The 25,299-nt window shown below is 41.8% G+C and overlaps 1 protein-coding gene and 1 pseudogene across 4 annotated transcripts in view; one reads left to right on the forward strand and one right to left on the reverse strand.

Moving 5' to 3' along the window:
* MYO5A (myosin VA) overlaps positions 1–25,299 on the reverse strand; it is a 214,462-nt gene that overhangs the window by 144,521 nt on the left and 44,642 nt on the right. The window lies entirely within an intron of this gene.
* On the forward strand, positions 21,859–23,180 carry LOC103245605 (lys-63-specific deubiquitinase BRCC36 pseudogene; annotated as a pseudogene).

Genomic DNA, 25,299 nt, shown 5'->3' on the forward strand with positions numbered 1-25,299 from the left:
TGGAGGGCTCAGAAGAAGACAGGAAGATGACGGAAAGTTTGGAACTTCCTAGAGACCTATTTTGGAATGTTATGACCAAAATGCTGATAGTGATATGGACAGTGAAGGCGAGGCTGAGGGGGTCTCAGATGGAAATGAGGAACTTATTGGGAACTGGGGTAAAGGTCACTCATGCTATGCTTTAGGAAAGAGACTGATGGCATTGTGCCCTTGCTCTAGGGATCTGTGGACCTTTGAATTTGAGAGAGATGATTTAGAGTATCTGGTGGAAGAAACTTCTAAGCAGCAAAGTGTTCAAGATAATCAATCTGGCTAGATTTCAGAAGATGTATGGAAAAGCCTGGAAGTCCACACAGAAAGCTGCTGCAGAGGCAGAGCCCTCATGGAGAACCTCTAGCAGGGCAATCTGGGAGGGAAATGTGGGGCTGGGCACTGCCTAGTGGAGCTGTGATAAGAGGGCTACTATCCTCCAGACCCCAGAATGGTAAAGTCTGTGACAGCTTATACCATGTGCCTGGAAAAGCCAAAGGCACTCAGTCCCAGCCCCTGAGAGCAGCCACTGGGGGTACAGCCCTGCAAAGCCACAGGGGTGGAGCTGCCCAAGACCTGTGGGCCCATTCCTTGCATCAATGTGCCTTGGATGTGAGACACAGAGCCAAAGGAGATTCTTTTGGAGCTTTAAGATTTAATGACTGCCCTGCTGGGTTTTGTACTTGCATGGGGTTTTTAGGCCCTTTCTTTTGGCTGATTTCTCCCATTTGGAAAGGGAGTATTTACCCAATGCCTGTACCTCCATTATATCTTGGAAGTAACTAACTTGTTTTTGATTTTACAGGCTCATAGGCAAAAGGGACTAGGCTTGTCTCAAATGAGATTTTGGATTTTTGAGTTAATGCTGGAATAAGTTAAGACTTTGGACTATTGGGAATGTATGATTGTATTTTGCAATGTGAGGACATAAGTTTTGGGGAGGGGCCAGTGGCAGAATGATACAGTTTGAGTCTGTGTCCCAACCCAAATCTCATGTCAAATTGTGATCCCCAATGTTGAAGATGGGTCCTGGTGGGAGGTGACTGGATCATGGGGGAGGAGTTCCCCTTTAGTGCTGTTCTTGTGATAGTGAATTATAGAAAGATCAGGTTGTTTAAAAGTGTGTAGCAGCACCTCCCACCCTCTCTTGTTCTCATGCTCCAGCCAGATGTGCCTGCTTCCCTTCACCTTCTGCCATGATTGTAAGTTTCCTGAGGCTTCCCCAGCCATATATCCCATATAGCCTGTGGAATTGGGAGCCAATCAAACCTCTTTTCTTTATTAAGTACCCAGTCTCAGTCTCAGGTATTTCTTCTTTTTTCTTTTCTTTTTTTTTTTTTTTTTGAGACAGAGTCTTACTCTATTGCCCAGGCTGGAGTGCAATGGCACGATCTCGGCTCACTGCAACCTCCACCTCCCGGGTTCAAGCGAGTCTCCTGTCTCACCTTCCCGTATAGCTGGAATTACAGGCATGCCACCACACTCGGCTAATTTTTCTATTTTTAGTAGAGATGGGGTTTCACCATGTTGGCCAGGCTGGTCTCGAACTCCTGACTTCAAGTGATCCACCCACCTCGGCCTCCCAAAGTGCTGGGATTACAGGTGTAAGCCACCATGCCCAACCTCAGGTATTTCTTTACAGCAGTATGAGAATGGACTAATACAGAATGTTACACATCTTTCATGATCTGGCTCTGTCAACTTCTCCAGTGTCATCTCTCACCTCTCCTGGCCTTGCATTCAACCCTCTAAACTGCAAACACCAGCTGATTCCTCCGTATCTATCTCTACTCAAATTGCCCAGCAAGCCCTTTCCCCCATCCTCATCACCCATATAATGCCTATGTATCCTTTAAGGGCCCACCTTTCAGCAGCATTTCACCACTGACCCTGGCAGCCTACCTGGAACATTCTGGCCTGGCATGGTTCCTCCCTGCCTCTCTAATCATTCTTTTCCCATTTCCTGTGCCAGCTCTACCTTCTCTATCCTATCTGTAACCGTTAGAATTGCCCAGATCTCTAAGCTAAGTCTCTTCTCTCTTTTAATGTGGTGTTAAGAATTCAACCTGCTAGGCACAGTAGCTCATGCCTGTAATCCCAGCACTTTGGGAAGCCAACAGAGGAGGACTGCTTGAGTCCAGTTCAAGACCAGCCTGGGCAACATAGTGAGACCTCACCTCTACAAAAAATGAACAGAATTAGCCTGGTGTGACAGCATGTGCCTATAGTCCCAGCTACTTAGAAGGCTGAGGTTGTGAGGATTGCTTGAGCCCCGGAGGTCAAGGCTGCAGTGAGCCAAGATCTTGCCACTTTACTCTAGCCTGAGTGACAGGGCTAGATCCTGTCTCCCAAAAAAAAAAAAAAAATTTGAATTCAGGCTCAGGCTTTGGAGCAGAGCATGGTGGTGCACACACCTGTAAACCCTGGTACTTGAGAGGCTGAGGTGGGAGGATCACTTGAACTCAGGAGTTTGAGACCAGCCTTGGCAACACAACAACACCCATCTCAATAATAATAATAATAGTTCAGGCTTTAGGAGAAGACTTGCTGGGTTTACCAGCCCTGTGGCTTTCCTATCCATTGTCTACAATGAGGGTAATAATACCTACCACATAGGGGTATCATGAAGATTAAATCAGTTGTACACGTGAAGTATTCAGAACAGTGCTTAGTATGTAGAAGGCAGTTGATAAGTGTGAGCTATTCTCATTAATAATATTCATTAAAAAAAAAATAGAGCTGGGGCTGGGGGCAGTGAATCATGTCTGTAACCCCAGCACTTTGGGAGGCTGAAGTGGGCAGATCACTTGAGGTCAGGAGTTCAAGACCAGCCTGGCCAACACGGTGAAACCCCGTCTCTACCAAAAAAATACAAAAATTAGTTGGGCATGGTGGTGCATGCCTGTAATCCCAGCTACTTGGGAGGCTGAGGTGGGAGAATCACTTAAACTCAAGGGGTAGAGGTTGCATGAGCCAAGATTGTGCCACTGTACTCCAGCCTGGATGACAGAGTAAGAACTCGTCTCAAAAAAAAAAAAAAAAAAAAATTTAGAGACAAGGTCTGGCTGTCACCCACGCTGGTCGTGAACTCCTTGGCTCAAGTGATTCTCCCATCTCCACCTCCCAGAGTGCTGGGATTATAGACGTAAGTCACCACACCTAGCCTATGTTAATATTATTCTTATGATTAGACTGCACTATTGGGGTGGGTTTTTTGTTTGTTTGTTTCTTTTTTTGATACAGGGTCTCACTCTGTCGCCCAGGCTGGATTGCAGTGGTGTGATCATCGCTCACTGCAACCTTCACCTCCTGGGTCTTATTATTTTTATATTTACTTTGTATCCCACCCACTCTCATGAGTTTAAATGCCAATTTTTCCCAAATTTCTATCTCTACCTAGACTTTTCTACTGAACTCCAGACCCCTAGATCCACATAACTTCCTAAAATCTCTATTTAGATGTCTCATAGACATCTTAAATTCAACAAGTCCAAAACAGAACTCTTCTGCTACCTCTTTTTAAATATGTCCTTCCTGCAGCATCCCCATCTCAGACAGGCACCTCTACCCAGATAGTTAGTTGCTCTTGGGGAAAAAACTGATCCTTAGAACTGCCTTCTCCTTCACTCCTATATCAAATCCATCACTAAATCCTACCTGCAATATTATAACTAAATTTTGTCCCTCTCTCTCCATCTCTACAGCCACCACCCAAATCCTAGCCAATATTCACTATAATGCTAGAAATAGCTCTGTATCAAGCTTTCCTCCCCCAACTCTCTATTCAGCAGCCAGAGTGATGTTTTTGAAATGGAAAAACAGGAAGAAAAATGGAAAAATGTCTCATCCTTGCTTAAAACCCTTTAACAACTTTGGCTAAAACATTCACATAACCCCCTTGAGCCCTGTATTATTTGGCACTTGCCCTGAACCAATCCCATCTCATGGCACTCCCTACGACCTCACTACTTAGCCCTTCTCTTCACCCCACCAAGGGCCATCTGCACCACCTGTCCTTTAACTGCTTAAACAATCCATGCTAGATCAAGCCTCGAGATTTTCTCTCTTGCTTTTTCTTGGCCTGGAATCCCTAGTTCACTTGTTTCCTGACTGACTTCTCCTTATCCTTCACATCTTATGCTTTAATATCCGTTACTTGGAAAGACCTTCCCTGACGTGTCTATCCAAATTAAGCTCCACTGTTACGTTTTCTCAGATAACCCTGTACTTTCTCTTCAAGATGAAAACCATGAAGATAGGAAGGTGTCTGTTTTACTCAAACTGATGCCCACAGCCCAACATAGTGTCTGATCTATAACAGATGCCCAGTAATTACTTACTGAATAAACGTATGTCATATTTCATTAAATCTAAGACACTATCAATAAGATGCATTCCTACTATTTAAAAAAAGTGTCAGAATTGAGTAAATATAGACAGATTCTTCTCCAAAATGGTGGCACAGATGCAAGCTGGCTTCACCACCCCCTCCCCCCACTGAAAACCAAAACCAAAAATATAATGCCAAGATAATCACCAGCAATATCCCAGAATTAAAATGAGAATGAGACAGTTCCCAGGACCACAGAGAAGTATAAAAAAAACTCTGAGCAGATGGTAAGATAATCAGACTCCTATATCAATGACGCAGCTCCACCAAATCTGTCTGGCACCAAGTACAAGGAAAATTTCCCCCAACTGAGTTTCTACACTGGAAAAAGTGAGATCAAGGTGCAATTTCCCCACCATCTTGGGTTACCTGACAGAAGAACTATCTTTGCCTCAACCCACAGGAAGCATCATGAGTGCCTGAAGGGTGAAATACCCCTGAGGACAGCCAGAAACAAAGAGAGGATATAGGATCATCATCCCCGGCCCTGGAAACTCTGCTCTTAAACTCAGAGGAGACTCCAAATCAGAGTTCAGCAGTACCATACTGTAGGAGGTATATTCCACAATTCCCCTGGGCATAAATCCCTAGCCAGCCTTTCCACACTGACAGGATATTCCCTTTGGGACCACCCCCATTCAGGATGGGCAGCACTCAGATCATTTACTAGAGCCAGGCGTGGTGATGCACACCTGTAATCCCAGCTACTCAGGAGGCTGAGGCAGGAGAATCACTTGTACCCGGAAGGTGGAGGTTGCAGTGAGCCAAGATTGCGCCACTATACTCCAGCCTGAGCAACAAAGTGAGACTCCATAAAAAAACACACACACACACACACACACACATAGCCATAGGAGGAACAAAACAGAATAAAAAGGAATGAAGCTCTACAAAGGAGGTATTGGAAATTACCCTAAAAGACTAAACCTAAGAATTATTGGTGTTCAAAAGGGAGTTAAATAAGAATGAGGGAAAGAAAGCTTATTCAAAGAAAAATATTAATAATAAGAGAAAACTTTCCAAAACTTGAGAAACGTATAAATATCCAGGTATAGGAAGGTCATAGAATACCACATAGATTTGACCTAAATGAGGCTACCCCAAGACATAAAATAATCAAACTCTCAAAGGTTAAGGACAAAGAGAGAGTCCTACAAGTAGAAAGGGAAAAGAAGCAAATAACATATAAAGGAGTTCCAATTCATTTTGCAACAGACTTCTCAGGCAAAAGTATATGGGCCAGAAGGGACTGAAAGGACATTTTCAAAGTGCTGAAAGACAAAAAAAACCCTGCCATCTTAGAATACCATATTCAACAAAGCTATCCTTCAAACATGAAGGAGAGATAAAGTCCTTCCCACAAAACAAAAACTGAGAGAATTCACCACCACCAAACCTGCCTTATAAGAAATACTAAAGGGAGTTCTTCAATCTGGAAGAAGAAAAAAAAAGCAAAACACTAATGTGAAAAAACAAAACACATGAAGGTATAAAACTCACAGGTAAAAATAGGTACACAAAAAAACCTCAGAATAATTAAAACTGCAATGGTGATGTGCTTTCAACTCATAACTAATATAATGTCTGGAAGATAAATCAAAAAGAAATAGCAGCAGGAACCTGTTAAGAGATAAGCAATATTAAATATGTAAATTGAGATAATAAAAAGTGAAAAGGTAGGGGGAAAGGAATTAAATTATAGAGGTTTTTCTAAAAAAAAAATTATTTCTGCATTTCTGTCTTGTCCTTGTGATCTAAGATAAACAGTCATCTCCTTGACATAACTTACTATGTCTATAAGATGTTTTCTATAAGTCTCATGGTAAATACAAAGTAAAAACTTATAAGATACAGTAAAAATAAAATGCAACAAGTTAAAACATACTACTAGAGAAAACTACTTAACCACAAAGGCCGAGGCTGAGGCCAGCGGATCATGAGGTCAGGAGATCGAGGCCATCATGCCTAATACAGTGAAATTCCGTCTCTACTAAAAAAATACCAAAAAATTAGCCGGGCGTGGTGGCAGGCTCCTGTAGTCCCAGCTACTCAGGAGGCTGAGGCAGGAGAATGGCATGAACCTGGGAGGCGGAGCTGGCAGTGAGCCGAGATTGCGCCACTGCACTCCAGCCTGGGCAGCAGAGCGAGACTCTGTCTCAAAAAAAAAAAGGTTGGATCAAAACCCACAATTTCTACTTTGTGGTGTTAATATTTTTAAATATGTACTACAAGTTAGGCTAATAATACAAGGCTGCAGTGTTCGTCTGATATCCTGAAAGCACAACTGTATGAATACTAAGTACCAAAAAGGCAGATCACTGAGAGAAATCCTAAAGGAAGAGGAGAACACAGAAGTGGTGTTAGATCCAAGCCAGCTGCTGGCCATGCTTGCACCTTGATCATGATGAGACAATTGCTAGAGAACAAAGCAGCAGAAATAATTAGATATTAAGGTTACTGGCCAGGCGCAGTGGTTTACGCCTATAATCCCAGCGCTTCTGGAGGCTGAGGCGGGCAGATTGCCTGAGGTCAGGAGTTCCAGACCAGCCTTGCCAACATGGTGAAACCCCATCTCTACTAAAAATACAAAAATTAGCTGGGCACGGTGGCACACACCTATAGTCCAAGCTACTCTGGAGGCTGAGGCAGGATAATCACTTGAACTCTGGAGGTGGAGGCTGCTGTGAGCCAAGATTGTGCCCCTGCACTCCATCCTAGGCGACACACCGAGAATCCGTCTCAAAAAAAAAAAAAAAAAAGGTTATGCAATTCTCATTCAGTAATTTCCAAACATCTAGAGAGATGAAGAGTACACTTTGCTTCCCTTAACTCTGACAGCCCTAAGATGTTAAGTGATATGGTTGAATTGATAGAGAAAATCATCCAAACTAGGTAGTTGGGGGTTGTCAGTATGACTGAGAGAAACTGACAGGACAATAGGAATCAAAACAGAAAGATCAAAATTGATTGTCAGTCTATTTTAGGTTGTAAAAATCTCATGAACTAAAGGACATTTTTTCTTGAGTGAGAGGTACTCCAAATGTATACGCTGAAAGGGTATTTTGAGAGAGAAATGCAGCATAAGCAAACAGATTCTAAAAGAACTTGTGCCTCAGCCTTTTCCCCAGATGTCAAGTCAGCATCCTGGCAGTGACTTGATCACACTTTCCAGATCAAGATGGATTTCTCTAGAAATAAGAATTTCATTCTGTCTGTAAAAACTAATAAAGGATATTATTTCCTTTACGCCTCTATAGTGGCTTTTCAGTTATATTTTAAAAAGTCATCCATGAGTTAAGTGTTTCTTTTCTTAAGACATATAAAATGAAAATGTTTAAATATTATAAAACTTACAACTAAAATTGCTTTCATTTTTTATTATAAAATTTCAGTTTCCCTGTACTCATTTTTTCCTCATTTTCTTAGTTATTTAAACTTCTCTTACAGACATTTTCATCAGTATTTTAGTATGCTTTATACAGAAGAGGTTTTCTGTTTTGCTAACTTGTTCTACAGACTTCCTAAAAGCTACTGGAAACATTGTTAATCTGTATCTGAAATAATCAGCTACCAAGAGTATCAAAAGCACTTCCTTTTATTTGACCTGTGAATTACTTCTCTGAAGCTTCAGAAGATGCCCAAGTTATTTTTGTAGTGAGTAAGTCAGCATTGCCCTCTTCAGGTGCCTCATAGTGTTAGAAGCTTCCACCAGATAGAAAGTTCATTCTTGATGTTTCCAGATGGAAGAAGAGCCTACATTATTTGAACAGTGCCTCACATCCTCTTACTCATTCTAGCTTATTTTTAATTTTTCTGAATCTCAATTCCCTTACTTACAAAAAAAAAACCAATTAGACTGTAATACAATTAAATTTGAGAACATGGGCTCTAGAGTCAGACCAGTTCAGTAGCTCCAATACTTTCCAACTGTGTGACCTTGAACAATTACCCAACTTTCTTCCTCAGGATTCTCATCCATAAAACTGGTTATTAGTAATACCTACCTCAGAGAGTTGTGATGCAGATAAATTAGATAAGGCTTAAAACCACTACACAGCTTGTCACCAGCCTGACCCCAGGCCAAACCCCGATTCAGGTACCTCATCGTGCTTCATCTGAATTCCTTCACTACACTCTACAATGTACTATGTGATCTGACCCCTACCCACAGGTTTAACAGCAACTCACTGGGGTCTTCTCCCTTCCCCTGAGCTCTGGCTGTGCCAGCCTTCTGTTGTTCCTAGAACAGCCAAACTCTGCAAGTTCAATACCATTGCTGTGCCCACTGCCTAGAACACCCTCCCCTCATTTCCCATCTCTTCTTAGGACTAGTTCCTTCTCACTCCTCTGGTCTCAGTTTATATATGTGTTTTTCTCAGAAAAAGTCCACCCTGACTACCCTAAAGATTGTTTCGCTTACATGGGATTCTCTGTGTCCCTAACTAGCCAGAAAGCCTGTGAGGGCAGGGACAACTAACACCGAAACCTAGAACAATGTTTGGTAACTAGCAGGTACTCAATAAATACATGTGAAATGAAAGTGCTTAGCACAGTGTTTAGCTGGCTGAAAAAATAGGTTAGGAGCAGGATGTGAAAGACCTCATGTGCCATGGTAGGCAGTTTAGCCTTTATACTGCACTAGACAGGGATTCATCACAGGCTTTTAAGCAGAGTAATGAATGACCAGATGTTTCTAACACCCCGGTTCTAATCAGCAGTCTTTTAATCACAAGCAAAAGCAAATCTTGTACAACTTCTGCTTATGATCAGTCATTTTCCTAGTTATGTATATATGACTATCATTCACATTTTGCCTGTAGACAGGATTTATCTAAAATACACATAAAAATTGTTTCCAAAATGTCATCCATATTAGGCAAATAGAGACTGTATTGGCCACACTGGGAGTCAGCTTTACCTACAGGCAGGGGCAAGGAGGGACATTTCACTGGTATTACCTCATTAATGATGAGCACTAGAAGGGAGATTCTTGACCTGGAAACAGCAGCCTTGTTAGTAAGGTCAGGGCAAGATATTAGGGAATTCTATAATGAGCTGGCTTTGAGAGAGCAAATGAGTAGGCCATCTTGCTGCTGGCTGAGACACCTTAAACAAAAAAGCCCTGTTGGCCTGCATCTTTAAGTGGAAGTGTCAAACTCTGGGCTGCATAATGCTTTCTTATTAACTCCTCCCATGATCCCCTATCCCTAACCCTTTTATTAAGTGTCCTTTTAGCTTAATTTAGGTGAGCAAAGCAGCTATGAAAGTTGATCTAGGTCTTATAATTTTGAAAGAATGGTTGGAACAAAATATTTTTCAGAAAAATAAAAAACTTCTGGGTGCCAAAATACATCATAAACAAACCCAAAATACAGGGCGACCAAAAATATATTTGTAAAAAAAACAAATTCCCTTAATGTATAAAGAACTCTTGCCTATAGTCCCAGCTACTTGGAAGGCTAAGGCAGGAGGATTACTTGAGTTCAGGAGTTTGAAATTATAGTGCACTATGATCATGCCACTGCACTCCAGCCTGAGCAACAGAGCAAGACTCTGTCTCTAGAAAATAAATAGAATAAATTTTAAAAAACTTTTTAAAAGAACTCTTACAAATCATTAAGAAAAAGACATATCTTGGGGTTTTTTCCCCCCAAGATGGCTGACTAGAGGCTTTTCCAGCACACTTCATAAACTTAGAAGAACCAAAATAGTGTGTAGACAATTATACTTTGAACATATTATCCATGATAATATGTTTGACATGAAAAGCAATGAGTCCAACAGAAAAGCAAAAAGAAACTCCAAAATCTGACAAGAAGGAAGGTGGGTATCCCATATGGCCAGGACCAGCCAAAAACCAGGAGTGAATCCCCAGTATGGGAAAGGGTGGGTATCTCTCTGTGGTCCACTTTCCCACTAGGGAATTGAGCAATCCAGACCACGGGAAAGTACCTTGCCCCTTCTAAGCCCTAGATCTAACATGGGGAGCAGCCAGGGGACTGTGAGAAGGAACTGCTTGAGGAAGTATCCCAGGCATTCTTTTAGACCTGGACACCTACAGCAGGACACTATTCTCTTTCCTAGCTCTTAGCAAGCTGCACCTCACATGCCTGGAAGCTAGCCATAGCAGCAGTCTTTGGCATTAGAGAGACTCAGGTTGAGGCTTGGGGAACTGAAACCTGTGGGAGGGGCTCCCACAGCCAGAACTGAGAAATGAGTGTGGTATGGGCTGCAGCCGCTGGTGCTGAAACTGGGCTTCCCTCAACCCCCCCCCATGGACCAGAGGAGGAGAGGTGCCAGGGAGGTGTAGTATTGAGCTGCACAGTGACTCCTATAGCCAAAGACTGCACTGCAGACGAGAAGCAAACGGTAGTGACTAAGTGAACAGCCAGACTGGCTAACATAGGTGAGATGGGGACATGAACCTTGCCAAGACTGGGGTGTAAGAGGTAAGCAGGTTCCATGTCTGCCAGCAAAGGCTGTGAAGCTGGAACCACCCTCCCTTCCCATGCTGAGACATCAGCATAACAGTGGTCAGCCCTAACCCAGGTATTTTACCAGAGGCCTAAATCAGGGTAGGTGACCACCCCCATCAGGGTAGGTGGTCTGAGTGCAGGCCTAGCTAATTTAGCTCCATTCCAGCTTTGCCCCCGACTCCAAGATAGGGTGCAGGATCCAGGCCCCTGGGGGTTGCATGGCCCAATACACCATCTGGGACAGCCTGAACAGCCCACTGCAACAATTAACACAAGAACACAGCACTTGAGAACGAGAAGAGCTTCTCACAACTACTGCCCCCATCACCCATGCCATCACAGCTGCACAGAAGGTTGTGTGCCTGCTCACCTGCCTAGTACACCACTACAACCAGCATTCAAGAAAGCTACCACATTCAGGCTATGTATATCCAAGGAAATCATACACAGTCTTTGCCACTGCATGCAGACAAATGGCCCTACCCAATCAGCATCATAGTCACATCTTTAGATACACAGAAATCAACATATAGGAAGTATGAAAAAGCAAGGTATTATGGTACCCTCAAAGGAACATAATAATTATTTGAGCCTAAGCAGAAAAAAAATCCTTGAAATGTCAATAAATAATTCAAAATAGTGATTTTTTTTTTTTTTTTTGAGACGGAGTCTCACTCTATTACCCAGGCTGGAGTGCAATGGCTTGATCTCGGTTCACTGCAAACTCCACCTCCCAGGTTCACGCCATTCTCCTGCCTCAGCCTCCTCCCGAGTAGCTGGGACTACAGGCACCCGCCACCACACCCAGCTAATTCTTTATATTTTTAGTAGAGATGGGGTTTCACCATGTTAGCCAGGATGGTCTTGATCTCCTGACCTCGTGATCTGCCCACCTTGGTCTCCCAAAGTGCTGGGATTACAGACATGAGCCACTGCACCTGGCCCAAAATATTGATTTTAAAGAAGCTCAATGAGATAGATGCAAGAGAAATCTGAAAACTAATATAAATAAAATCAGAAAATCAATTTAGGATACACATGAGGAATTTACAGGAGACAGATTTCAAAAACAAACAGAAATTGTGGGTCTGAAAAATTACTGAAGGAATTACAAAATACATTTGAAATGCTTCGAAAATAGACTAGACTAAGCAGAAAAAAGAATCTCAAAACTTGAAGACAGGTCTTTTAAATTAACATAATCAAACAAAAGTGAGGAAAAAAGAATGAATAAAGACATCAAGATATTAGGGTCTACATAAAGCAACCAAGCTTACGAATTATTGATATTCTCAAGGAGGAGGAAGATGCAAAAAGTTCTCAAAACCTATTTAAGGAAATAATTGATGAAAATTTCCCAAGTCCAGAAAGAGATTTAGACATCCAGCTACAGGAGGCCCAGTAATGCCCAGGAAAATAAACTGCAAAAAAAAAAAAAAAAAAAAAAAACCACCACAGCATATTATCATCAGACTGTCTAAAGTCAAAGCGAAGGAAAAAAATTTTAAGTCAGCAAGAGAAAAGCACACTTAGTTGCCTATAAAGGAAACTCCATCAGACTAATGGCACACTTCTCAGCAGAACTCTTACAGGCCAGAAGAGAATGAGATGGCATTTTCAAAGTAATGAAAGAAAAAAAAAACACCTAGCAGTCAATAATTTTATGTCCAGCAAGATTAACCTTCATAAAACAAAACCTCATATATCAGCAAATTAATAAGAAAAAGATAAATAACCTAGTAGCAAACAGGCAAAAGAAAAAAACAGGTAGTGAACAGAAGCACCATTAAAAATGTTAAACTAGGCCGGGCGCAGTGGCTCAAGCCTGTAATCCCAGCACTTTGGGAGGCCGAGGCGGGCGGATCACGAGGTCAGGAGATCGAGACCATCCTGGCTAACCCGGTGAAACCCTGTCTCTACTAAAAAATACAAAAAAACTAGCCGGGCGAGGTGGCAGGGCGCCTGTAGTCCCAGCTGCTCGGGAGGCTGAGGCAGGAGAATGGTGTGAACCCGGGAGGTGGAGCTTGCAGTGAACTGAGATCCGGCCACTGCACTCCAGCCTGGGTGACAGAGCGAGACTCCGTCTCAAAAAAAAAAAGAAAAAAATGTTAAACTAAGAAAAGATGGACCAGGCGCAGTGGCTCATGTCTGTAATCCCAGCACTCTGAGAAGCTGAGGCATGAGGATTGCTTGAGCCTAGGAGTTGCAGACCAGCCTGTGCAATATAGTGAGACCTCATCTCTACACAAAATTGTTCCAACTATTTGGGAGAATTGCTTGAGCTGGGAAGGCAGAGGCTGCAGTGAGCCAAGGTCGCACCACTGTACGCCAGCCTGGGTGACAGAGTGAGATCCTGTCTCAGAAAAATAAAAAGTAGAAAACAAAAAAGATGTGCAGTCTCACTAATAATTAAGCAAATGCAAATTTAAAATACAATATTAGGCCAGGTGCAATGGCTAACGTCTATAATCCCAGTACTTTGAGAGGTTGAGGTGGGAGTACTGCTTGAGCCCAGGAATTCAAGCCCAGCTTTGGGCAAGATGGTGAGACCTCATCTCTGCCAAAAAAAAAAAAAAAAAATTTTTAATTAGGTAAGTGTGGTGGTGCACACCTGTAGTTGCAGTTACTTGGGGGGCTGGGGTGGGAGGACCACTTGAGCCCAGGAGTTCAAGGCTGTAGTGATCTATGATCATGCAGCTGCACTACAGCCTTGGTGACAGAGACAGACCCTGTCTATAAAACATAATAATGTAATATTAAAAAGTTGCATATTAAATTTGAAAATATTTAAAGGATTGATAATAACCTGTGTTAGGAAGAAAGTGGACAAACAGGTATTTTCATATATTGGTGATAGAATAAACAGGCACAACCTTTTAGACAGGAATTTGGCAATTTCTTTAACAATGTGAAATACATATTTCAGGGATGCATACTGAAATAGGTGGTGAAGGAACCTTCAATTTTGTACTTTACATACTTCCATATTTCTCATTTTTTCAGGAGTAAGTACTATTTTTACAATAAAACCAAAAGTTTTAAAAATATACATATCCTTGAATCAGAAAGTTCATAAAATTTTCCCATGGAAATACTAAAAAATACAAATAATTATTTCTAAAAATGTTCTGCAGCATTGTTGTAAAAGTGAAAAACTGGAAATTACACAAAGGTTAATTCATATGTGTACATTAGTATAAAGGTTAATATAACTATAATAATATACAGTTGACCCTTGAACAACATGTGGGTAAGCAGTGCCAATCCCTGCACAGTCAGAAATTTCTGTATAACTTTTGACTCCCCAAAAATACTACTACTAATAGCCTCCTATTGACCAGAAGCTTTACTGATAACATAAACAGTTAATTAACACATTAACATTCCGTATGTACGTGTATTAAAATATCATATTTTTACAATAAAGTAAGCTAGAGAAAAGAAACTGTTATTAAGAAAATCAAAAGGAAAAGAACATATCTACTATTTAGTAAGTGGAAGTGGAGCATCATATAGGTATTCACCTTGTCATCTTCATATTGAGTAGGCTGAGGAGGAGAAGGAAGAGGAGGGGTTGGTCTTGCTGTCTCAGGGATGACAGAGGCAGAAGAAATAGAGGATACAGAAGGGGAGGCAGGAGAAGCAGGCACACTTGGTGTAACTTTACAGAAATACATCATAATTTCTGTCTTTTTTGCTTTTCCATTCTCTAAGAATGTTTCTATAAGGGTACCAATCCTTCTGCAACCGTTTGATTAGTTTCAGTGCCCACATCATAGAAGGGTCCATGTTGTAAAAGAAGTCAAAAGCAGTCTTGAGAAATCTGAACTCTTCTGCTAGTTGTCTAATGTCAATTTGCTTCCTGAAACTGCTGCTTCTACATCTTCTTCCTCACAGTCTGGCACTGGTTCAGACATACTCATCTCCATCAAGTTGGCTTCCGTTAATTCCTTTGGTGTGGTGTCTATTTGTTCTTGAATTTCTCCAAGATTCATAGCCCGAAACTCTTCCCTCCCCACCCTTTTTGCCACATCCATAGTCTCTTTTATGATTTCCTTGACTGGCACTGTTGTAAATCCTATGAAGGCATGCACAACATCTGGATAATTTTCTACAGCACAAATTTATTGTTTTGGGCTTCATAGCTTTCAGTTTTTCCTATAACAATAATGGCACCTTCAATGGTGTAATCCTTCCAGACACAATGACGTTCTCTCTGTTGGGGGTCTTCTTCCATAGCGTTGACAATTCTTTCCATAGAGTACCACGTGTAATGAAGCTTAAAGGTTCTTACGACCCCCTGATCTAGAGGCTGAAATAGAGATGTTGTGTTTGGGGGCAAGTAGACCACTTTGACACTTCTGGTGTTGAATTCATGGGGTTCTAGGTGGCCAGGGACATTGTCCAATATCAAAGGAACTTTAAAAGGCCATCCCTGGGCCAGGCGCGGTGGCTCAATGCCTGTAATCCCAGCATTTTCGGAGACTGAGGTGGGCGGATCACCTGAGGTGGGGAATTCGAGACCAGCCCGACCAACATGGAGAAACTCCGTCTCTACTAAAAACACAAAATTAGCCGGCATGTTGGCACAAGCCTTGTAATCCCATCTACTCGGGAGGCTGAGGCAGGAGAACTGCTTGAACCTGGGAGGTGGAGGTTGCGGTGAGTCAAGATTGCACCTTTGCACTCCAGTCTGGTCAGTAAGACTGAAACGCCATATCAAAAAAAAAAAAAAAAAAAAAAGGCCATCCCTCATTGACAAGGTACTCCCTTACATCAGGGACAAAGCATCAATGGAACCAATTCAGGAAAAGGGTTCTTGGCCAGGCACGGAGGCTCACACCTGTAATCCCAGCACTTTGGGAGGTCGAGGAGGGCAGATCACTCGAGGTCAGGCATTCGAGACTAGCCTGGCCAACATGGTGAAATCCCATCTCTACCAAAAATACAAAAATGAGCCGGGCACGGTGGCTGGCACCTGTAGTCCCAGCTACTCGGGAGGCTGAGGCAGGAGAATTGCTTGAACCCAGGAGGTGGAGGTTGCAGTGAGCCAAGATCACGCCACTGCATTCTAGCCTGGGTTGTAAAAAGGTCTTGTTGTCCAGACCTTCTTTTTGTCCACTTCAAAGACTGGCAGCTGGTATTTATCTTTTCCCTTCAAGGCTCATGGATTAGCAGTTTTATAGATAAAGAGAGTCCTGATTATAAACTTGACTACATTTGCACAAAACAGTAGAGTTATCTTGTCCCTTCCTGCCTTAAATCCTGGTGTTCAATTCTCTTCCTTATTAGTAAATGTCTTTTGTGGCATTATTTTCCAGAACAGGGCACTTTTGTCTGCATTAAAAATCAGTTCAGGGCCAGGTGCAGTGCCTCACACCTGTAATCCCAGCACTCCGAGAGACCAAGGTGGGAGGATCGCTTGAGCCCAGGAGTTTGAGACCAGCGTGGGCAACATAGTGAGACTCTTGTCTCATTTAAAAAAAAAAGAAGAAGAAGAAGAAGAAGAAATCTGTTTAGCCAGGCATGGTAGTGTGCACCTGTAGTCCCAGGTACTTGGGACACTGAGGTAGGAGGATCACTTAAGCCCAGAAAGTTGAGGCCAGCCTGGGCAACAAAGCCAGACTCTGTCTCTAAAACACACACACACACACACACACACACACACACACACACACACCAAAAACAAAAAACGAAACAAAACAAAAACAAAAAAACAACTTGTTTCAGGCAGATATCCTTTCTCCTCAATTTTCTATTTTGGGAGAGCTGGGGTCAGGTGGACAGGGTCTCATTCTGTTGCCCCAGGCTCGCATGCAGTGGTGCAGTCACGACTCACTGTAGCCTCAACCTCCCAGACTCAAGTGATCATCCCTCCTCAGCCTCCTGAGTCGAGGGAACTACAGGTACACACCACCATGCATGGCTAATTTTTAAATTTTTTGTAGAGTCAGTGTCTCCCTATGTTGCCCAGGCTGGTCTCAAACTCCCAGGCTCAAGGAATCCTCCTGCCTCAGCCTCTTAAAGTGCTAGGATTACAGGCATGAGCCACTGTGTCTGGTCCTCAGTGATTTTCTTAATGGTATCTGGCAACTCATTTGCTGCCTCCTGGTCAGCAGAAGCTTCCTCTGTTATCCTGACTTTTTTTTTTTTTTTTTTTTTTGAGATGGAGTCTTGCTCTTGTCACCCAGGCTGGAGTGCAGTGGCACCATCTCGGCTCACTGCAAGTTCCGCTTCCCGGGTTCACACCATTCTCCTGCCTCAGCCTCCAGAGTAGCTGGGACTACAGGTACCCAGCACCACTCCTGGCTAATTTTTTTGTATTTTTAGTAGAGACGGGGTTTCACCTTGTTAGCCAGGATGGTCTCGATCTCCTGACCTTGTGATCCACCTGCCTCAGCCTCCCAAAGTGTTGGGATTACAGGCATGAGCACAGCACCCAGCCCTATTCAGACATTTTTAAAAGAGTGAACCTCTTTCTAAAATTATCAAACTATCCTTTGCTGGCATTACGTTCTTCAGCTTCAGTTCCTTCATCTGCCTTTTGCCTTAAGTTGTCAGGTTTACTGTATTGCACTAAACACAATGAAAAATACGTGAGAACTGTGAGAAGATCACTTTTTGCTGTGATATGCAATGTACTGGAGAGACAAACTGCTCACACGGGGATGATCAGTGTCACACATTTTAAGGGAATACTCACAACCTTTGAGCTCACTTAAGCAATAGCAATATGACATGGCTACAGAATTACTATAGTAGTACCTTGTGTACTGCAGTTAATTTTGTGTGGTTATGTCTTTACATCTGTTTACATTTCTCTCAACTGTGAAAAGTGCCATGTGCAGTCTATGTCTGTTTAAGTTTTTATAAATTTTAACTTTTTTTTTTTTTGAGAAGGAGTCTCGCTCTGTCACCCAGACTGGAGTACAGTAGCGTGATCTCGGCTCACTGTAACCTCCACCCTCTGGGTTCAAGCAATTCTCCTGCCTCAGCCTCCCTAGTAGCTGGAATTACCTGGCTAATTTTTGTACTTTTAGTAGAGACAGGGTTTCACCATGCTGGCCAAGCTGGTCTCGAACTCCTGGCCTCAAGTGATCCACCCGCATTGGACTCCCAAAGTGCTGGTATTACAGGTGTGAGCCACTACGCCCAGCCAATTTTAACTTTTTCTAATAGATTTATGTGTATTTTATGGTAGTAAATGAAAAAATAGACTAATATTTACATATACTTTATGCATTCATGACATACCTTTTTCTTATTTTTTAAAATATTTCTAGGCTACATAATTCTCTGAGAATTTTTTCAAATTGTTGCAAATCTCAAACAATTTTCTAATATATTTATTTTTAAAAATCCATGTGTAAGTGGACCCATGCAGTTCAAATTCAGGTTGTTCACAGGTCAACTGCATAGTTCAGAAGTTGTGGTTTATCTATATAATGGAATACTTTAAAAAAAAGTTAGGTCTATATGTACTGACATGGAAAGACACTGTTGGCTTGGAATTCACAGATTATCATTTGTGGTTTCCCCTCTTTGTGAACCATGCTGAAAGTCCATGGCATCTAAACATGTATCATTCTGCCCTATCATGAAAGAGCCACACCTCTCTTAGACCTCTCTGAGTAAAGAAGCAAAGAGCTGGACAGTGAGTCTGGCCTTGCCCTGGGCTCCATCTCAGCATGCCTTTGCTCTTCTCCACCAGTTTGTGTGTGTCCTCCTGAAGAGATATAAACTGAAGCCATCTATCTGCACCTGTGATGGAAGTAAAGATTATGTAAAGAGGCCTCTGAATGTGACTGAGCTAAGCAATGCTGTCTGCTTTCTCCCAAACCCTACATCCCCACCTAGCATCACATCGCATACCTTGAATATATACAATTTTTGTCAATTATACCTCAATAAAACTAAAGAGAAATTAGTTCCCTTAATTTTCTACAGCATGTCTATTTGATTTATTCATATGTGAAGGAAGAAATAAGAACTAAATACTAATCACCATGGAAACTTACTGGCAAACATCTACAAAGTCTTTAGCTAAAATCCAAGGAACCTTAACTACACCATCTACAATTTGATCTATTTATAGTCAGCTTTTAACTCATCTAGGAAACACCTGCAGAATTTAGGAAAACCCCTAACTATTTCAAACCCTACAATTGTTTAGAGAATGTAAAATCTCAGAATCAGAATAGGACTTAAAGATGATCTGGTCCAAACACCCCATTCCCAAGAAAACTAGAGCTCCAAGAACAAAGCTGGCTCAGACCACAGCCCACACCAGACCAAGGATGTCCTGATCCCTGATCCATGAGGCCCTCTCTGGCTCTCCTCTCCCTTCAGAAAAAAACGTAATGATCTGAAAAAAGTTGCACAGCTGCACAAATGGCAAGAGGAAAGCAAAATCAGGACTCAACTAAAATTCCACTTCATTGTAACACAACTTGGTTTCCCACATTCTCTTTTTCTTGGCAGTGTTAGTTATCATTGCAGACTGTGGTATAAGGAGGAGTCCCATGAGAAAATTCTTCCTTAGCATCATCTCCCCTAGCTTCAATCCTTAGCCATGCCTCCAGCACAATCAAAATCGACAGTGCTACAAAGCGCCAAACCATAGCTTCCTTACATATAGCTAAATCCATTTACCCAAATGCAGTCATTCATTTAACAAGTACTTACTGAGTACCAACTTTATAACAGGCACAGGTCTAGTCCTGAGATATAGCATTGCAGTTGCAGCTGGATTTATGGTTGTGTCCCCTTATACCTACCCACCTAAGATACTAGAGGGTCTGCTACAGCCATGGCATTTGGTAGTGCACTGTACCACACTATATGTAGGTATTAAGAGTCTTCATAATCATGTCTACTGCCTGACTTTGGAGGTTAGAACTAGCATTATTAGATGCAAGCACATTTATCTGCATTGCCAAAACCCCAGTCAGCCCCGGTGCAGTAAAAAACAGATGGTGTGCCTATAACTCATGATTGACACATTGCTGCAACAGATGCTAGGGATGTCCTTGCTGAAGATCTAAATAAATGGTCTCTAGGAATGAAAAACAGATTTTAATGCAAACAAAGATTGCCTAGAGATTCTGTAAGATTTTCTATTTTACTTTATACCCTAACTAATTCTGTTTGGTTCCACAAGTATTTAGTATGTGTATATTCTATTTCATAGAACTGTTCTAAGAATTGCAGAAACAAAAATGCGTAAGATGTTTTCCCTTCCCTCAAAGTTCTGCTGAGATGGACACACAAAGACACTGTCAGTTGGGAGCAGACCCCCCCAAAATTTGGCCATAAACTGGCCCCAAAACTGGCCATAAACAAAATCTCTGCAGCACTGTGGCATGTTCATAACAACCCTCATGCCTACGCTGGAAGGTTATGGGTTTACTGGAATGAGGGCAAGGAACACCTGGCCCGCCCAGGGCAGAAAACTGCTTAAAGGCATTCTTAAGCCACAAACAATAGCATGTGCGACCTGTACCTTAAGGACATGCTCCTGCTGCAGTTAACTAGCCCAACTCATTCCTTTAATTCGGCCTATCTCTTTGTTTCCCATAAGGGATACTTTTAGTTAATTTAATATCTATAGAAACAATGCTAATGACTAGTTAGCTGTTAATAAATATGTGGGTAAATCTCTGTTCGGGGCTTCCAGCTCTGAAGGCTGTGAGACCCCTGATTTCCCACTTCACACCTCTATATTTCTGTGTGTGTGTCTTTAATTCCTCTAGTGCCACTGGGTTAGGGTCTCCCCAACCGAACTGGTCCCGGCAACTGTCTATATGACACACAAAGTTCTGTGATGGAGGAATGTGCAAGGTGCCATGGGAGCCCAGTAGAGTTTGCAAACCTTACCTGACTTGTGTAAAGAAAAATAGAGTACACAGTAGCTTCCCAAAGAAGGGGGACCTGGATTTGAGCTAGAAGGACAAATAGGAGTTAACCAAGCAAATGAACAGATTCATGTTCCAGACACGAGTGAAGACATGAAGATGTGGAACAGGATAAAATACACGTGAGGTATAACAAGTAGTTTAGAATCACTGTAGCAAGAAATGAGAGGCCAGAGAGATTCCCAGGGCTGAGATCATAAAAGGACTGGAACATAGTAGTACTCAATAAACACTTGATGAAAGAATTGGCTAGAGCTTTCATGAAGGAAAAGGTATAAGTATGTGGTTATGCAGGTTGGACAAATTTTGTATGTCCGTTTTGTTAGTAGAAACAGGATATAATCAGTAGTACTCTACATCAGTAGAATTATAAGAACATGATTCAGTCAGCAAGAACTTGGCTCACTCAGCATGATAATTGGAGACTCAGGCGTAATAAAGAGGAAGTGGCTAGACAGTTTTTATATTCTTGTGACCACAAGAGAGAGAAGAGCTAGAGTGGTATCTGCACAGACACAGGCTAAGATCATATGGAGAAAGATAAAAGGGGCATGCACGGGGTCGGTGAGCTTGAGAACTTCCTGGATATAGCAACCATCTCTTTTCTCCTATAGGCCATCTCTTTTTTTCGTTTAACATAAATAAACCAAGTATCTGTGACTCCACCTGACCTTCTTTGTGGCATCATGTGGAAGAAACCCTGATCCAGAAGGGAATAGAACTCATATTCCTGGCAGTTGTTTTTTGAGAGTGGGCTTGGCCCTTTGCTGCTGCTGAAGAGGGAAGAGGATAGCCAGAGCTAAGAGAAAGAGGAGTCGACACGATCCATACTCTAACAACTCCATATTGAACATACTGAAACACACAGGAATCCTGGGCCAGAGTAGATTTCCAATAATTTTACAAAAACAGAAGCAATAAAGATACCATAAGTACTGGCTGTAAATTCTAAAAACTTTTCATCACACATAAAAACAACTCAACAAGGTGAAATTTATTCCTCTTGATATCCCTAACATTAATTTTCTGTTCATAATTTTTTAAAAAAAATAAAAGGTAAGACTATGGAGGAGGGCAATCTGCTTAATTTTGCTGTGAACCTAAAATGGCTTTAAAAAAAATTTGGGGGGGTTCGGGCCAAGATGGCGGTGCAGGTGGTGCAGGTAGTGCAGGCGGTTCATCTCGAGTCTGACGCTTTCCTTGTTTGTCTCAACTACGCTCTGAGCACAGAGAAAGAGGAAGTGATGGGGCTGTGCATAGGGGAGTTGAACGATGATCCAAGGAGTGACTCCAAATTTGCATATACTGAAACTGAAATGCGCACAGTTGCTGAAAAGGTTGATGCCATCAGAATTGTTTACATTCATTCTGTCATCATCTTACAACGCTCTGGTAAGGGGAAGGACTGAGTAAAGATTTCTCCAGAGCAGCCGTCTGCAGCTTCAACAGAGCAGAGAGGTTGGCTGAACTGACAGGCCGCCCTATTAGAGTTGCAGGCTGGTATCATTCCCATCCTCATATAACTGTTTGGCCTTCACATGTTGATGTTCGCACACAAGCCATGTGCCAGATGATGGATCAAGGCTTTGTAGGACTTATTTTTTCCTGTTTCATAGAAGACAAGAACACAAAGACTGGCTGGGTACTCTATACTTGCTTCCAATCCGTACAGGCCCAAAAGAGTTCAGACTATAAGAGAATTGAAATCCCAATCCATATTGTACCTCATGTCACTATTGGGAAAGCGTGCCTTGAATCAGCAGTACAGCTGCCCAAGATCCTGTGCCAGGAGGAGCAGAATGCATATAGGAGGATCCACAGCCTTACACATCTGGACTCAGTAACCAAGATACATAATGGCTCAGTGTTTACCAAGAATCTGTGCAGTCAGATGTCAGCAGTCAGCGGGCCTCTCCTACAGTGGCTGGAGGACAGACTGGAGCAAAACCAACAGCATTTGCAGGAATTGCAACAAGAAAAGGAAGCGCTTATGCAAGAACTTTCTTCTCTAGAATAAAGCAGGAGACAAAATGGGGAAAGATGAAAATATCCAGGGTAAAGTTACTTAAGCTAAATCAATTTTGAAGAAGAAAAACTTGGAGGACTCATATCACCTGACTTCAAGACTTACTATAAAGCTATAGTAACCAAGATAGATGGTATTGGCAGAGGAACAGACACATAGATCAATGGAACAGATGAGAGAACCCAGAAATAAATCCACATAAATATGCTCAACTGATTGTGAAAAAGTGCAAAAGCAATTCAATGGAGGAAGAATAGCCTTTCTGACAAATTATGCTGGAGCAATTAGACACCCATAGCGAAGAGAAAAAAGAACTTCTACTTAAACCTCACATCTTATATAAAATTTAATTTACATAAAATATAAAAATGTATAATGGACTTAAATGTAATACATAAAACTATGTAACTTGGAAAAAAGCCACAGGAGAAAAATCTTCAGGATCTTGGGCTAGGTGACAAGTTCTTGGACTTTGCCCTAAAAGCACATCCATACAAGACAAAAACTGATATCCTGGACTTCTTCAAAATTTAAAAACTTGTGATTTAAGAAGAGGAAAAGATAAGCTACAGATTGAGATGAATTTGCAAACCATATATCTGATCAATTTGCAATATATAAAGTGTGCTAAAAACTCAACTGTAGTCAGGCATGGTAGCTCATGCTTGTAATTTCACCACTTTGGGAGGCGTGCTTGATGTTAAGGGTTCCAGACCAGCCTGGGCAACACAGTGAGACTGTGTCTCTACAAAAAAATTTTTTTAAAAATTAGCTGGGCACCATGACACACACCAGTAGTCCCAGCTACTAGGGAGGCAGGAGGAACACTTGAGCCCAGGAGTTTGAGGCTGCAGTGAGCTATGATCACACCACCACACTCCAACCTGTGTAACAGTGAAGCCTTGTCTCAAAAAAAAAAAAAAAAAAGGCCACAAAAGCTCAACAATAAAACAAATAGTCCAGTTAGAAAATGGGCAAAAGACATGAATAGATGTTTCACTGAAGAGGACATCTATAGATGGCAATTTAGCATATAAAAAGCTGTTAAAATCCATAAGTCATGAGGGAATGCAAATTGAAACCACAGTGAGGCTGTGACTTACTTATCTGAATGGCTAAAGAAAAAATAGTGAAAATACCAAATACTGATGAGGATACAAAATGGGTATTTTATACATTGCTGACAGGAATGTAAAATGTTACAATCACTCTGGAAAACAGTTTATAAATTTCTTATCAAGTTAAACATAATTTTTTAATCAAGTTAAACATAAGACCCAGCAGTTGTGCTCCTGGACATTCATTCCAGAGAAATGAAAACCTATTATTATATTTGTACCCAAATATTCATAGGAGTTTTATTTGTAATAACCCCAAACTGGAAACAACCCAGATGTCCTACAACAGGTACATGGTTAAACAAACCATCCATAACTTGGAATACTACTCTGGAATGAAAAGGAACTGTTGATACAAGAACTTGGTTGTACCTCAGGGATATTATGGTGAACAAAAAGAGCCAGACTCAAATGGTCACATACTGTATGACTGCATTTATATAACATTCTTGAGGTGACAAAATTATTGAAATGAATAACAGATTAATGGTTGCCAGGGATAGGGACTGGAGGGGGTGTGGGATATGTATGACTACAAAGGGATGACGTAAGGAGTTCCTTTGTGCTGATGGAACCGTTCTATGTGATTATGATGATTATGATGTTGATTCTAACATTTGATTATGAGGTTAAGCATATGAATCTATACCTCTGCTGAAGTTGTATGGACCTACATACACACAAATGAATGCATGTAAAATCTGGTGATACTGAATAAAGTCTGTAGTCTAGATAGAAAAAAAAAAAAAAAATTTCTTTAAGTGAATCTGGTCCATTAGTAGAGGAACTGTGGCAGCTCAAGGCAGACAGCCTGAGGCCCAGATTCCTAATTTCTTGGCCCTAAATAGTGACTCTATCCCCTGATGCCCCTGGACTACCAACCTGCCCCTGGCTCCTCCAGGTATCTAAGGTCCCCTATGATTGGGCTTCTATCATTGCAATGAACGGATACTCAAGCTCTCTCAGGTGAAGGATGAGCAGGGCACACATATGAATACAGAAGAAACAACAGGATAAGGAACCAGAGAAGGGCTAAGTTACACAGAGGTAAAAAACCGAAGCAAAGTGTTGGTTCCAAGGCAGGCCCTGAAAGCCCATAAGTAAGAATTGGTGGCTTTTCTGGTACACCACTGCTAATGGGGTCACAACTGTCAATATGTCTACACCACTTCTCTGGTTTATCTTTTCCATACTTGTTATGGAAATTCTTAAAACAGGACACCTAAATTGCTCAGTTAAACATTGCTATTTCTGTTTAGACTGCTCTTTTGAAACCAGGCCACATCAAAAGGCCCTTACAAGCCTGTGAGTGAACCATTCTCAGGTCAGGGCCTCCCCTTGTCCA

This window comes from Chlorocebus sabaeus, chromosome 26, assembly GCF_047675955.1.
Source record: "Chlorocebus sabaeus isolate Y175 chromosome 26, mChlSab1.0.hap1, whole genome shotgun sequence".
Taxonomy (NCBI): domain Eukaryota; kingdom Metazoa; phylum Chordata; class Mammalia; order Primates; family Cercopithecidae; genus Chlorocebus; species Chlorocebus sabaeus.